Source organism: Canis lupus, chromosome 11, assembly GCF_048164855.1.
Source record: "Canis lupus baileyi chromosome 11, mCanLup2.hap1, whole genome shotgun sequence".
NCBI lineage: Eukaryota > Metazoa > Chordata > Mammalia > Carnivora > Canidae > Canis > Canis lupus.
Window position 1 is genome coordinate 43,680,905 of NC_132848.1, and position 8,334 is coordinate 43,689,238.

Consider the following 8,334-nt stretch of genomic DNA (forward strand, 5'->3'; position numbering starts at 1 on the left):
AGGGAGGAAGGAAGGAAGGAAGGAAGGAAGGAAGGAAGGAAGGAAGGAAGGAAGGAAGGAAGGAAAGAAGTGACTCTGGCTGCCATGTGGGAGTTGGGGGGCAGCCGGAGGCCAGCCTGGAGGCAGGAGGTCACCTCCCACCTTGAGACTCTGAAGCAGATCAAAGTGATGCCCAAGATGAGACGGTGGCCCGGGTGAGAGGCCCAGGTGCGCCGCGCAGCCCGGGCTCCCTCACCCCACCCACACCCCTTGGGCGCCCCCTAGCGGCGGGCTCCCCCCCCACCCAGCGGCAGGTGCGAGTCACGCCACCCCCCCCCAAGCAGGCCTTCTCAGAGCCTTTATCGGGTCTACCGCGTGCTTTCCGCTCTGTGACCCTGTGCGGACTGCTTTGGGGAGGCAAAGAGAAAGTCAGACCCTGACCCTGCTCTCCAATTACTCACAGTCTCCTAGGGAAGAAAAGAGAAAAATGTGATTAACGGCACAGGAAGCCGAAAGCGCTAAAAGCTCTGATGAAGGCCCACGTGGGATTCAGGACTGGGAGGGATGATGAGTCGGTGTTTGGAAGGGCTTGTGCTGTAGGCGGCCTTGGAACAGAGCCCTGCAGTGAGAGGAGGGTTTGGAGAGGAAGAAGATGCGTGGGCAAAGCCAGCTGCAGGAGAGCCAATGGGAAGTGGGCAGGCTCTTCCCCGGGGCCTGTCCTCTCGGCGCAGAAGCCGGCGGTCCATCCATCCGTCCGTCCATCGGTCCGTCCATCCATCCATCCATCCATCCATCCAACAAGCGCTGATTGATCACCTGTGAGTACCAGGCTGTAAGGACCTCCTCGCTTCTGAATGTCCCCTGAACAGTTGCTGGACACTTTTTTTTCTTTTTTTCTTTTCTTTTTTTTTTTTTTTTTTTTTTTTTTTTGGTACCAGGGTGAAGCCTCCTCATACGGGAAACCAGGGCTCGCACAGCCACTTAGAAAGGCTTTGTGGGGCTCCCTGGGTCTGGCCTTCATGAAGAGGACCCGGCGGCACTCCAACTTTTGCTCACAGCCCAGCAACTCTGCTTGTTCTCTCTTCCAGGGAAGGAATTCTCGATAATGAAGAGTTGGACGGGAACAACCAAAGTCGTGGTACAGTTGCCAGAAATAACCAAGAACTGCTTATTTTTTTAGGAGGCAGTACCGGGTGCCCATTCCTGACGTCTCCCTCCACTCGGGCCCTGTCCCACTGCGGTCCCCTCAATGCCACCCCGAAGCAGGAGGTGTGAGGGGCCCTCCGTGGGTTTCGGAGAGGAGCCCAGCATGCGGTGCTCCGGCACATGCCCCTGTTCCACCTCATGGGGCCTGAGCTTCCCGAAACTTCTGCAGGGCTCCTCCTGGGAGTGAGTGTCGGATCCCCTCCTGCCCGAACATTCAGAACCAGGAAGCGCCTTTGCCGCACATGTGTGACATCCCTCCAGTGCCACCTCTGTCTAGGACAGCCAGCGGATCCCTGCTGTGTTCTCAAATAATGTCTACGTCTCCAGGGGGATCCCCTCTCCCAGGCTCTGGGTCTTTCTCCATGCGTTTCTTCCACTCTGTTCCCCACTCAGAACTTCTTATGGGGTCTTTCGCGGCAAGTCTTGCATTTCAGGCCCTGCCTGGTGACAGAGGAGGCACATGCAGTTCTGGGCCAGGGATCCAATGGCTGAGAAAAGATGCACAGGTGGAATTTTCTTGATGAAATCACCATGGTGCTGCCACTAAGGCCTATGGGAGTAGTTGGCCCAACAGAGTCAACATTTTTGGGTGGAGGATCCTAGACAAACCACAGTGGATCTCAGGCTGTGATCATGCCTCAACATCACCCCCCAGCCTCTCATCAGGCAGCTCCAGCATTTCCAGCATGTTCCCAGGGAGGCCAGTGCTGCTGGTCTGGGGTCCACACTCTGAGAACCAACAGCCCGCACCGGCACCCTGCGAAATCTGCTCCAGAGGCCAGGCGGTGTGAGTGGAGTCGGGGCTGTGTTAATGTTGTATTAACTCCTGGGGCAAAGACATCTGGGTGACTCAGCAGTTGAGTGTCTGCCTTTGGCTCAGGTCGTGATCCCGGGGTCCTGGAATCCAGTCCCACATCGGGCTCCCCACAGGGAGCCTGCTTCTCCCTCTGCCTATGTCTCTGCCTCTCTCTGTGTCTCATGAATAAATATAAAAAATCTTTAAAAAAAAAAAAAAGCCACCTGGGGCTCTTCAAAAGGGACACATGAGAGGCCAACACGATGTCCAAGGCCCTGGAGCCATGACCTTCCCTGCAGAAGACAGACCCCTCCCGATGGCAGGCCCCTCTCCCTGGACGGAGAAGCCTTCCTGCTGGCACCCAGCAAGGTGCGATGTGGTGGAGGAAACTCAAGACTGTGATTTCAACATTTTTGAGGTCTGGTTTCTTTACCCTCAAATTTACAAGGCCAAAAACATTTACTCTTTGAACTCTAATGTCTCCTTAGGAACCTGATAGTGGAAAAAAAAAAAAAAAAACTCAAATCAAACTGGGGCTACAGAATACTATTTTACAACCTTTCCCTGCTCAGGCATGCCAGGCGGACGGCTTGGCTCTGCTTAACAAAGGACATTTGATAGTCTCGCAAAAAAGTAAAAATAAAAATAAAATCGGGAGCCTATCTATTTTGTTGGCTCTTTATTTTTGCCCATTTATTTCCTTGCAGAACCTCTGGTGAGCTGCCAGACGAAGCTGGGCATAACCATGTGTCTGCCACCCAGGCTTTGCAGACCCTTCCAGAACTGGTGGGCCCTCCCGGAGCACGCTTTTCAAATGCAAAAACAGTCTGCACACCAACCACCTCCTTTTATCAGTCTCTCACACTCGGGGCCTGGCACCATCCACCTGCCCGACGCTAGGCACCAGTGAATGAAATTAGTCTATGAAATTAGTCAAACTAGCCAATCTGAAGCCTGCTCCCCCCTACGCCCCGTCTTGTCCATTCCTTCCACAGAAACAGCAGTAAAGGCCATGGTTTCCCCTCACTCCCTCTGCCTCCTCACCCACCCTGGTGCTTCCCCGCGTGGCCCTTCTTCCAGGATCTGTAACAAACCATCTCTTCAATGACAGTCAGTTCCCCATCTGTTGGCCTCCCCATACCTGAATCATAATAAAACCAATATTTTAGGGGCACCTGGGTGGTGCAGTCGGTTAAGCATCCGACTCTTGGTTTGGGCTCAGGTCCTGCTCTCAGGGCCATGGGATCAAGCCCCGTGTTGAGCTCTGTGTTCAGAGGGTGGTCTACCGAAGATGCTCTCCCTCTCCCTCTGCCCCTCTGCACCTAAAATAAATAAATGATGATGATGATGATGATGATGATGATGATGATGATGAAACCTACATTTTTAAAACAATAATTTGGGACAAGAAATTTAATCCATTAGAAATTTAACTCCTAATTATTTCTGAGCCTTCTGAGGGGTAAATCTACATTACTCACCATCAGACCCAGAAAGATCTGAGAAGTTCACTTCTATTTCCTGGACAAGCCGCCTCCGAAAGGTCAAGTGGAACTGTGTGAGTGGGCTGTTCATCCCCACCCTGTGGGACACAGGCCAGCCGGAGTCCCATAGGACAAGAGAGCTAAAACCTGGGGCATACCGCAGGGGCAAGGGACACTTGGGTCCCATTCCTGGTGCTTCCTTCCTTGTGGAGGACCCCCCTCCCCGCCACTTGGTTGCTCATCCCCCCACGGATTCCAGATGTATCTTTGGCAAGTTTGGAGAGGAACCAAACACATCGATCTCAGCTCCTTTCGATGGCCAGGTTGCCCCCAGGAAAGCAAAGATTTGCTCTGCTCCTTCTTCCTGTGTTCTTGCAAGGGACTCAGCCCAGCCCGGGGCCAGCTGTTCTACAGCTGTGCTGAGTCCTGGGAGTCGGTATTAGGAAACCCTTCGTTGCTGCACATCTATTACATCATCCACCTGATGATGTAATATTGAAACCCAGCCTCCATGTCCTCACCTCCAAAATGTGGCTTACAGGGTTTGCCTTGCTGACTTCTTTGAGGATTATATTGAGTAAGAACCCATAAAGTCTTGTACATTGTAAATTTTCCTCTTCTTCATTTTTGCTTTTTTGCTCCCTCATCTAGAACTTCCTCTGCCTCGGTCCTTGCAGCTGGCAGAGCAGCTCCTGGCCCCACACAGCCCAACTCAGGGGCCTCCCTCAGGGGCCTAGACACTGCGCACGGGCCGTTTCTGAGGAACCAGTGGGCAGCACCTCTGGGAGTTGGCTGGCAGGAGACTTTGTTTTGCTTTGCTTCATTTGAACAAGAAGGAGGAAGTGGTTTCTGTAGGCACACCAGGGAGGAGGAGGGTGGCCTCCAGGGCTGAGCCCTGTGGGAGACGGGCTGCGGGGCCCCCACCACCGCTGTGGTTGGCTGGCCGGCCACGTGAGCCACAAAGGGCGGGGGAGCCTCTGTGATTGTGCAGGGAGGCTCCTGGCACCACGGCGGACAGAGGCTGCTGCCCAGAGTGACAGCTGGACCCCCTGGGACACTGCCCTCTGTGGGCTGACAGCGCTCTGTGGGAGGCCAGGCACAGCAATGAGGAGATGACCTCGTGAGATGACCTGGTCCGCAGATGCCCACAGCTGGGACCAAGAACAGGAAAACTACCACGAAAACACGAGGTCCATTTATGTGTCCAAGTGAGCTATTGGCAGGAGTCTTTGAAATAATCAGTGCGTATCTGGGAGTAGGGACAGGACCCGGGAGACTCCTGTCCCACCAGAGTCCTGCTGGTGGGATCCCATCTGTTCACACAGGCCAGCGAATCCTGGAAAAACCTAAGTAACACAGGATTTCTCTATCCAGCCAGCACCCACACTCCTTAAGTGGCTGCCAGGTGGTGAGGCACCATGCCAGGTGCCGGGGATGTGTCAGTAAGAGGAATGCTCCTGTCCCTGGGAGGTCTTACAGGTAGATATATGACCCTACCCACTCCGTAAAGCCTCTCTGGATCCCCCCAACACGTGAAATATTTGAGACATGCAATTTTAGTGCATTGATTATGGTTGGTGCCTGTTACTGGTGTCCCCTGTCATCCTCAGTTCTTGGGGAAGTGGTATTTGATTACATAGGGCTTGTTTTCCTACAGGCAGCGCCTAGAAGTGTGGGACAGGCAAATGCTCCCCCTGATTCTGTAGGGGGAGGTGAAAAAGTTCCATATCAGAAAGTTCGACCAACAGAATGAACATGACATAGGTGAAAACATCAAGAAAACACCTTGTTTTTTTGTTTGTTTGTTTCATTTGGACTCAGATGTGCAGAATTAAGCAGAATCCTTACTTCAAGACACGTGCTCTGCATTAGTCCGTGAGTGGTCTGTTTCTTAATCTGTTTGGTAGTATCAGCAGTGATAATCCGTCACTCTATATGAGATCTAGAACTTGATGAACCTAACTTCTTTCTAACCCGTCCCAGCCCTGGTCCCCCACACGTCACCTGAGGTGTTCACTATCCCCTGAACCTTGGGTTGCTCATTCTCTTGCTTTCTTAAAACACAGACAATTGTAAACCTTTAAAGTCATAGATGTGCTCTTTACGTACTGATACATACATATCCAAATATAGTTAAAATACAGTTTTATCACATATGTGTTCTCAAATATAAATATGTATAAAGAGGTAGGTATGCATGCATGCAGAGGGAGAGAGCGAGATTTTAGTTTCAGTTGTTTTTCACTTTCACTAAAAAGGGATCATGTTATAAATAAATGTTTCTGGGACTTATTTTTTTACTCAGTAATATTTTTCTAAGATTCATTCATTCCGTTGCATGGAACTATATGATATTCATTCTCACCACTGTAGAAGATGCCACTGTGATATTATACATCAGCTTATGGGCTCATTCTCTTATCTAATGGGTATTTGGTTATTTCTATATTGCTAGTTTTTTCCTTCTGTATTATGGGAATTTCTAGACATACACAAAAAGAGGGAGAATTGTATGAAGAGCCATTACGCACTCATCACGAGCCTTAACAATTGTCAATACACAGCCAATCACATTTCATCCGTATTCCCCCCCAAATACAGGACAATTCTGAAGCAAATCTCAGCTATCACCCGTAACTATTTCTGTAAGTCTGTTAGAAATTCAACAACTCTTCTTTCAAAATGTAACAAAATCCCAATATGGCACTTGCAGCGCCTTTTGCTTTGTTTCATTTGAACACTTATGTCATCATAAATCTGGTTTCTGAAATTCCCTGGTTGTCTCCTATTCTTTCTAAGCGCGAGACCCCACCCCACCCCACTTGTGAACTGTGGACAGAGGAAGTGCGTAAGCCGTGCGGTCAAGGTGGAGTCTCAACAGTTGTTGGCAGTCCCCTTCTGGCTGCAGTCAGCTTCTGTTCTGGGTTATTGCTGAAGCTGCCAGGACCTGGAGGTGGGGAATTCCGGAGAGCACTGGAGGAGGAGTCCCAGGGAAGGAAGAGAGACAAAGAGCTGTGCGACGCCCAAACCTGAAGATCCAGAAAGAGCACCAGCACCCAGGGCAGCCCATTGCCTCCATCTCAAACCTTGTTTCCACCTCGTTCACGGTGAAAGTTCCCAATTCGATGCCAAGAGGCCTCCATCTGCTCTTTCTCATTTCCTTCTCCTTCCTTACGTGTTTACAAAACAGGCAAGGAAGGAAGGGGAGATAACAGTCAGGGCAACACAAAAGTCAGGCTCAAAAACCTCCTGTAAATGTCCTTGGTCTAAACCAGCGGTCAGCGAACTTTCTCTGTCTGGTGCCAGATAACCAACAGTTTGAACCTGGTTGTCACAACGACTCTGCCTTCAAAGAGCAAAAGCAGCCACTGGCAGTACATCAACAACATGACTGGCCTCCAACAGGACTTCATTTACAGAAACAAAGCGCGGGCTGCATTCGGCCAGAGGCTGCAGGTTGTTGACCTTCAGTCTACACAGTACCACTGCTTTTATTCCTGTATATTCCTCCTATGTTGTTGATGATTAAATACAGCACCCTAGGAGAGTTCCTGTCGGTATCCCCATTTTCAGATGAGAAGACGGACCTATGGCAGAACCTAAGGCCTTGACTGGAAGCAGAAGCACCATGTGGTGAGCGTGCATTGGACCCAAGAAATCTGTCTTCAGAATCCTTGGGTTTTTTCTCCTTTTTCTAAATGCACATGAACTTTAATATAAATTGCATAAACAATATGCCATTTTTCCTTAACATCACAAATATTTTAGTCTTGCATTCTTGCTAATTATAACTTATCGTTGACACATAATAGCTCATCATCAGGGTAATAAGTTTCACTGAAATTTTTCAAACATCCATTTATATTCTCTTGTTGAATTAGTCTAAGGTTGATTCCCAAGAGCAGCATTCCCAGGGATCTCTAGGGCCCTGCAGCAGCGTGCTGGGGGGTGGAGAGGGGAGCGCTGGCCTGTGGCATTTGCCAGTTCCTATGGTGTCAGTACTCCCACTACAGTGGATTTCAAGCTACCGACATGACATCCTGAACAGAGCTCAGAAGAGATGCCACACTTGGCTCTTGCAAGGAGCAGGCTGTACCCAGCAGCCCCCTGGCTTGCTACAAATCGCCTTTCTACTTCCCAGTACGAAGATATAAATGGAATTACAGGATGTGGGAGTTACTATTTGGAAATGACCTTGACGTCGCCTTTTAAAACTTGATAGTGTGTGACTGCGTTGGTACCTCAATACTGCTTTAATTCACATCTCTATTACCAAAACAGATCGTTTTTCCATGGTTCTGTTATGTGTGTTTCTTCCACAAATTCCCTATTTGGGTTCCCCCATGCATGAGGGTTATGATGCCTTTGATGCCTTTCCTTAAACCCTGAATTACTCTATACGTTGTCATTATTAATTCCTTGGACTCGCCTAACATAATTTCCTTTACGTTTTGCCTTCATTCTTTTGTTACGCAGCAATTGTAACACAATCAAGCCTGTCCACTTATACTCTGGCGATTCTTTTATTGGTTGTGAACGCAAGAAAATTCATTCTACTGTCATCTATTCTACAAACATTCATTAAATGTTCAGTGTATAGCAGGCATGATTCCAGGTACTAGGGATATAGCTAGCCGTGACCAAAATAACATCTCTGCCCTCATGCAATTCCCGTGGGGAAAACTGAAAATAAACAAGTAAATATGTAATGGAAGCTGTGGTGGTGATAAGATCTATAATAACACAAAGCAGAGGGAGAAACAGAGAGGGATGGAAAGAGGTGCTATTCAGACTTGCCTCTGGGAAGGTTACTTAAACAAAGACTTGAATTCAAGTGAAAGAGTGAGTCATGCAAATTTTTCTGCAATC

At 49.3% G+C, this 8,334-nt stretch overlaps 1 long non-coding RNA gene across 1 annotated transcript; it reads left to right on the top strand.

Moving 5' to 3' along the window:
• The first annotated feature begins 489 nt into the window (after window positions 1-489).
• LOC140643069 (uncharacterized) lies at window positions 490-2,545 on the top strand. The gene is made up of 2 exons (XR_012039474.1): window positions 490-797; window positions 1,068-2,545. It is a non-coding gene; the product is annotated as an uncharacterized lncRNA (long non-coding RNA).
• The last annotated feature ends 5,789 nt before the right edge of the window (window positions 2,546-8,334 follow it).